Below are 8,085 nucleotides of genomic sequence, written 5' to 3' on the forward strand. Positions count from 1 at the left end.
TTGAGATAAAGAGGAAATAGTAAGTATAATAAAAATTTGTCTGATTCTGGATATATTTTGAAAATAGAACCAATAGAATTACTTGATGGTTTGGATACAGGAGATAAAGAAAGAGAGGCTTTCAAAGTTCTTGGCCTGAATGATGGAGAGGATAAAGTTGTTATCAGTTGAGACAGAAAAACGAATACAGCAGGTTTCGGGTGGTAACTGGGAGATCAGGACTTGAATTTCGCACATGGTAAATTTCTGCAAGGGGGGAACGTCCAGGAGGCAGCTGGTTAGGAAAATAAGAAGTTCAGAGGATATGTCTGTACTGGAGAGAGACACTTGGGAACTATTAGCCTATGGATGGTACTTGTAGTTAGGAAAACGGGTAAATGGCTGGGCATGGTGGCTTACACATGTAATCCCAGCACTTCTGGAGGCCAAGGCAGGCAGATCACCAGAGGCCAGGAGTTTGAGGCCAGCCTGGCCAACATGGCGAAACCCTGTCTCTATTAAAATTACACAAAATTAGCCAGGTGTCGTATCGCGTGCCTGTAATCCCAGCTACTAGGGAGGTTGAGACAGGAGAATCGCTTGAACCCAGGAGGTGCAGGTTGCAGTAAGATGAGATTGCATTACTGCATTCCAGCCTGGGTGACAGTGAGACTCCATCTCAAATAAAAGAAAAAAAGAAAAAAACAACATGAGTGAGCTCACCAAGGGAGTCAGCATAGAGAAGAGGTCCAAACACTGAGTCCCGGGACACTCCAACATCAGGGGCTTATGGAGACAAGTAACAGTGAAGTGGCTGCCGGTTGAGAAAGTGTCAGCAAGAGAGGAGAAAAGAGTGTTTCAAAAGCTGCCTGTATGTGAAATAAATTGAGAAGTGAGGGTTGATCACTGGAATTCACAGTGTGGAGGTCAGGGCACTAATGACCTTGAAAAGGGTGGTTTTGGAGAAATGGCTCCAGTGAGAAATGGAAGGGGGGAATTGGACACCTAAGTATAGACAACTCTTTTGAGGAATTTTGCTGCAAAGGGGCTTAGAGAGTTGGCCATGGCTGCCTGGGAAAGCGACATCTACAGAAGAATGGGTTTTGTTTTTGTTTCTGTTTTTCATTTCTAGATGGAATAAATAGCAGCATGTTGGCATACGATAGAAATCTGAGTCAAACCACTGTGATCATTAACATCCTCAAGTTAGTAAGATGGCAGCAGATGGTATGGTTGGAAGGTCACCCAAGGACTACCTGGACGACAAACATCTAGTTTGTTGGTCTGGTCTATTCTGCTGCTTAAAATTTGTAACTCTTTCATCTCTGCATTGCCTCAGGAGGTCACATTTAAAATATAATCGTTTAGGGTCAGGACAATCTCACAGATTGGTGATTATTAAGGTAAATACTCTTGCTCCCTCCCCCTGCCCCACCTGACATACATATATATATACACACCAAGAAGCCACTCACCCCCCATGGGAAAGCCTGCGGCTTAGAATCTCAGAACTGCAGATTCAACAAAACCACAAAATGCTCTGAATCTGTGCTAGGAAAATCTATTTTGCCACAAAAAATAGAAAGAAAAATCAGCCATTTGACCCTACTCTTCAAAGAGCTTAGTAACCCAGGAAACCAAAGTACCTCTTATTTGCTGTCCCTTCTCTATGATTATAAAGAGAAAAACCCAGAAATCAACTTTGGACCTCTCTGTATTGTAAGGCCCTGTATGCCTCAGACCAAAGTCAAACCTTAAATTTGAGGATCCACCCTGACTCCCTGCAGGACATGGCTGTGCTCCTCCCACACACGTAACATTCCAACACGATGATATCTGCTCTTTCTCCTTCCCATTCTCCTTCCTTCCTTCTTTCTTCTTATAAAAACCAGTTCTCAGAAAGGAATCCTAGAACCAATGGTGGTTTAAAACTGGCAGGAGCTTTTGTATCAGTTCCCATTTTACACATAAAGAAACTGAATCTCAGAGGGGTGAAATGTGCCCAGAAGCCAATCTCCCATTAAAAGTCCAAAAAGTTTGATCGATTCATTTATCAAGTGTACTGATTGCTATGTTCTCTGTCAAAGTCAAGTCCTAACAGAAGCCATTGCCCTGAGTCAAAGAGTGATGGTGAAAAATGGGAAGGGAGGACAGCAGGTAGTGGGGTGGGGGATGCTGTTGTTTTAGCAGCAGGACAGCGTTTTGGATGTTTGATATGCATCAACAGCTCCTTTCACCTGTCTCTGATTTATGAGTAGTGATTCTGAACCAGGGGTGATTTCGACCTGCAAGGGGACATTTGAAAAGTCTGGAGGGCATCTATGGTTGCCACAACTCTGGGGGGAAGATGTTACTGACGTTTAGTAGGTAGAAAACAGGAATTCTGCTAAACATTCTACAGTATACGGGACAGGTGCCTCGCCGCTCCCTCCTCCAACAATACACATATGACCCCAAATAACAATAGTTTTAAAAACTCTGGTTTACTCTGAAGTGAAAGGACGGGAGGGGAAAAGGACATTACCAAAAACTGGTTCTGGAGATGTGTTCCACATAGAGCTGTTCATCAGAAAAAGGGGCCAAGTGGATGTCACTGAATGTCAGGAACACCATTCCTAATGAGCAAAACACAACAGACCCAGAAGTCAACTTCCACTGCTTTCTGATTGAAGCTGTACTCACCTGCCACCTGAGACCAATTCCATTCATTTGCTTCAGTTATGACACGACAGGATAAAATATACTTTTATCTCAATGTAAGCATAAAAAATTAGGCAGAGGAGTGGAGGGGTTATAGAAAATAATATCAAAGCAAGTCACAAAGCTATACAGTGATAAACTTGCAGAGACTCAGGCAAGCTGTTTAACCTGGCAGTTGCCTTGTCACCCACTAGCTTTTTTCCTTTCTGTATGTCCTGCAAATTCTGGGTACATTCATTCATTCATTCATTTACGCATTCAACATCTTACTTATTGTAAAAATAATTTAGCTTTAAAAACCATCAAAATCCCATCCTCCCATCACATTATTTTTCTCATTCTCAGACTTCATACATAGAGAATCAGATCAACCACCTGTCTTTTTAGGTGCTGTTGGGATTTATGCTCACATGGACGCTTACCAATCTTCATGCTGGGAAATACACATGTGTGCTTAGTTCTTGGCATCCACAATCACCCCAGGAAAGGTAGATCCTTCAGTGGGGAAATAAGCACCTAGATTGGCATGCCTGAAGTAGGGCCTTTCTGAGTAGGCAGACCTGACAATCAGCATTGTTACTCTTGCAATTTTAGGGAAAATCTTTTTATAGCCATTAATTAAATTGTACGTGGAAGAAAGAGGAACTATTAACTATATTTCAGAAATAGAGCTGATTTAAGACACCAGAGAGGCTGTCATAAAAACAACAATAATAGCTAAAATTTCTCAGTTATGATAACCTTATCATGTACTTTCTCAAGGGGTTTCCATGCATTAATTTATTTAATTCTCATACCAACATACAGTGGGTTCTATTATTATACCCATTTTATAAGCAAGAAAACAGAGAAATGTAAGTGACTTGGTCAAGATCAAGAGCTAACAAGTAGTAGAGCAAAATCCAGGGATGGAATCTCATCTGATAGTCAGTGCACATCCTTAGACTACGTGGCTTTTCATAAACAAAACACATTATTTTATTTAGGGTATTTTCAGAAGCGACCAGGGTCAAAGCATGATTATAACCTCATTCATATGTCCCCATCTAAATCTCAGGCATTGGTATCAAAACAATAATGATTACTTGGTGGTTTTTCAATTTCAAGATGACAGATGGATATTAAATAACCTCAGAGAAGTAATATGTATCACTGCTTGTGTAAACTCAGGAAGCTTTAGAGGATGATGTTATGAGCCTCGACCTAATAGGAATTCCAAGAATGTCAGATAAAACGGAGGGGAGAAAATCAAAGGTAAAATATTTTGAAAATTCCAAGAGAAGAAGAAAATCGGCCTCCTGATTAAACATATTCACTGAATTTCCAGCACAAGAACTTAAAAAAGATTCACACTAGAACACTAGAAATAAAGAGAAGATACTAAAAGTATCTAGAGGGGAAAAGTATGTCACTCTAAAGGAGCAGAAGTCAGAATGGCAGTGGACTTCTCAATAGCAACATTTGCAAACAGAAACCAAACACAAAAAACAAAATACCAAACTTTAAAAATATTGAGTAAAAATTGTTTTTAAGTTAAATTCTTGACCAAATAATAATACAAGAAGTTGATAAAAGTAATTTCTTGGCTAGGCTAGGTGGCTCATGCCTGTAATCCCGGCACTTTGGGAGGCCAAGGTGGGTGGATCACTAGGTCAGGAGTTTGAGACCAGCCTGGTCAAGATGGTGAAACCCTGTCTCTACTGGAAATACAAAAATTAGCTCGGTGTGGTGGCACGTGCCTGTAATCCCAGCTACTCAGGAGGCTGAGGCAGGAGAATTGCTTAAACCTGGGAGACGGAGGTTGCAGTGAGCCGAGATTGCACCATTGCACTCCAGTCTGGGCAACAGAGCAAGACTCTGTCTCAGAACAACAGCAACAACAAAATGTAATTTCTCAAGCTCTTTTTCTCCAGAAGCTCGTAGAGAATATCCTTTGCTGAAATGATGTCGTAAACTAACAAAGAGGGAGACAAAAGAAGGATGATGGAAACTCAAAGTATGGCAGTCATGCAATAGGGCTGGAGAGCACCCAGTTCATGTTGCTAGAGAAGGCCAGAAGACTACTGAATGGAAGGGAGCAACAGAAGAATACATATTGATAGGCATCTGTCAGATCTATTGGAGCATGGAAACACTTAGCTATGAATCTATAAACACTAAGCTTATAAAAGAAACCAAGACAATTAACTCTGGGGAAAACAAAAGATTGTATGAGAAAACACATATAAGCATAGAGCATCTAACATACCACCTGACTCAGCACTCGACAATAGTTACATTGTAACACTGTAAACATCGATTCTTGATTTAACCAAATAATGATCTAGAGCTGTATTTCTTTATGCTAAATTCTGAGATCTGAAAAGCAACAGATTTTTCTAAGTTTGCAGCAGCATCATTTGATGGCAAAACCTAACCTGAACTGACACGAGAATTTATTTGTAATCCTTATTTATTCCACTTGGTATCAGTATTCACATGTTTTGTTGCAGGAATATAATGTGTTTCATTACAGAGTGTTACCTCGATCCCACTGGGAGAATTAAGTAATACATGGCATGTGATCGTATTAACTTTCGAAAGTCCTTCAGATTCTGAATTCTGAAGTATATCTGGCCCCAAGGGTTGGGATAAAGGACTGAGGACCTATCTAAACATATTGAGAGGATGGGGGCGGGGCAGGTACATCAGGAAGGAAGGGGCTGCTATTCAGGAAAGCTAAATTCTCAAGCAGAGAGTGACAAGAATAACAACCTAATCATCTTCGATAGGAATATGTGGGTAAATAATAGAAGAAACAACAGACAAAGTTGAAAGTGGTTGCCTTTGGGGAGCAGTCTGAGGATAGAAAGAGGTGTGCAGTAGGCTACTATTTTTCATTATAAGCCTTTTTATTATTAACTGATGTTTTAAACTATGTCTTATTTTGATGGAATATATAAATAATTAGAAAAAAATCAATCACTCTTCCCCGAGGAATACACAGGCTAGAAAGCCAATAAAATCAGTGCCCATTTCTACTTCCCTAAGGACATACAGCCCAGTATCAAATGTCATATCCATTTCAAATATCCGGGGGAAAAAGATACCCAGATATTATCTAAATACTCAGCTTAAGAGGGGCTCAGTTGATGCACATTAATGAACTACATTATAAATCTCATCATACAAAAGCTCCTAACCCTCTGAAAAAGTCCAGGAAAAACACTATAAAAATTCTTCCTGGGGGTGCTGAGGAGGAAACCCAAGCCACTTTGTACCCTGATTTTCATCTCCAATGGTTCAATTTTGTTGCATACACACAAGGCTTCCCAGAGCATCCCAAGATTGCTAATGAAGTTCCCGACATCAGGTGTCCTTTGCCTGAGCTTATTTATTTTTATACGAATTTTCTTTTGGTGCCTATTTCTGAATTTTGAAGCATGTAGGAAATTATAAATAAACTTCAAACTTCACTTATATGCATGCTGGTATCTATGAGTTGCATGGTTGTCCACTATTTTGTTTTCATTGAATCTTAAGGTAGGGAGCCACAACGTTGGTAATTTAAGTAAATAAAATTGGGGTAAGGAGCTGCAATTCTCCTGAGAGATGCAACTTCTAAAATTGGCCAGTTATCATCTATGCCTTAATTGAAAACACCCTCTGGTGGTAGGTGTCTACTTTCTCTGGTGAAGAGTGGAAACTTAGTGTGTGTGCGCAGAGGTCATGGGTGGAGGCTTCATTGTCAGATGGATGTAGGCTCCAGTTCTTGGCCTGCCAATTATTAGGTATTTGTTCTTGCCAAGTTACTTTTTCTCAAGTCTCAGTTTTCTCTTTATAAAATGGGATCATAACAATACCCGCCCCCCACCCCCTGCTAACCCAGGTCTCAATCATACACAATTGTCATTTTGGGCTAGATAATTCTTTGATGTAGGGCACTGTCCTATATACTGAAGGATGCTTCACAGCATCTCTGTCCCTGTTTACTAGATGCCAGTACCCCAGCCTCTGCTGCCACTGTGACAACCAAAAATGCCTTCTTCACACATTGTCAAATGTCCCCTGGGGAAGGTTGCAAAATTAGCTTCAAGGCTAATCCCTCAAATAAACTAAAAACCTTAATCAATCAGACTTTTTAAGGATTTTATAAAATAATTTATTGAAATTGCTTAGCACATGCAGTTGCTTGGAAAGCACAAAAAGCATATTGGATTTAATATTATCTTGACTATGTCTAGTGACCATAGACAGAGAGAGAAATACAGTAGGGAAAAATATGTCAAAAAGAACAAGTGGACCTCAGAGAGTTTCTCACATTATGAAGTCCAACACTTGAAAGGGCTTTAGAGATTATGTGTAATAGTGTCTTTGCAGATGAGGAAACCAAAGCCAAATGGTCAAGTGTTAGCCCAAGTTCATTAAGGAATGAAGGGATTGAACTAGGACAAAAAACACAGAACTCTGACCTGGCTGTCTATACCACGTAGAATACTGTGCAGCATACCTGAGTTCTTATGATTGGAGACTAGTTAATTTGTTATGGAAGAATGAGATTAGAAAATCAAACAATTGAGTATAATAGAAATGCTCTCTCCTCCTTTCTGTACAGAACCAGTTGTAGGGAAAACAGGTTGGCAAACTTTTACAGAGAATTTATCCTGGTTTTTAAACCAAGCGTGGGCCTACTTACCATTTGATTTTAGCTGTTTTTTGGAATGAAGATAACTCTCTAGCAACCTTTCACTGAACAGCACGTATCCCATTGGTTCGGAAATGATCACATGTACGGCCTCAGGAAGTGAGATGTCGTCAATTTTTTCCTGGCAAAACAATGATCTTGTCTGAAAGACGATTGTTTTTCACTGGCATCTGAAAAAGATAAAACAGGGTGCCAGAAATGTTGTTATTCAGAATCTTATGAAAAATGAGTTTTATAGATTAAGGGTTGAGAATGTGACAGGAAGGAGAAAGAAGTAACACTTGTTTCTATAAACACTTCTAAAGAAAAATTATTTATTTTTCTTATTACACAAAAATTGCATGTTTAATATAGATAATTTTGGAAAAGATACGATATAAAACAAATAAAAACACCTATAATCCTACTAGATAGAAATAATTATTAATATTTTAATGTACTCATTTCTAGACTCTTTACACAAACATACACATATATGTGTAAAAATGGCAGTATGTGTAGTCTGTGTGTGTATATACATACAAATATATATTTGGGGTGACTTTTAAAACTCATGGATTCAGTTTATTTCCCATTGTTCTACTTGCAATAGAGATGTCAAACAATTCTGTACAATAACCTTCCACAGATTAAAAATCTTTTCTGTTTTGCTTGGTTTTGAGATAGGGTCTCACTTTGTAGCCCAGGCTGGAGGGCAGTGGTGTGACCATGGCTCACTGCAG

The 8,085-nt window shown here is 39.5% G+C and overlaps 1 long non-coding RNA gene across 1 annotated transcript; it reads right to left on the bottom strand.

Annotated features, from left to right (window-relative positions):
- Nucleotides 1–2,443: 2,443 nt before the first annotated feature.
- Nucleotides 2,444–7,710, bottom strand: LOC116559732. Its single transcript, XR_004272591.1, has 2 exons — nucleotides 7,355–7,710; nucleotides 2,444–2,594 (listed from the first exon to the last, which is right to left on the bottom strand). It is a non-coding gene; the product is annotated as an uncharacterized LOC116559732 (long non-coding RNA).
- Between the last annotated feature and the right edge of the window lie 375 nt (nucleotides 7,711–8,085).

Source organism: Sapajus apella, unplaced genomic scaffold, assembly GCF_009761245.1.
Source record: "Sapajus apella isolate SASKATOON/1434 unplaced genomic scaffold, GSC_monkey_1.0 scaffold24, whole genome shotgun sequence".
In the NCBI taxonomy this organism is placed as follows: Eukaryota; Metazoa; Chordata; class Mammalia; order Primates; family Cebidae; genus Sapajus; species Sapajus apella.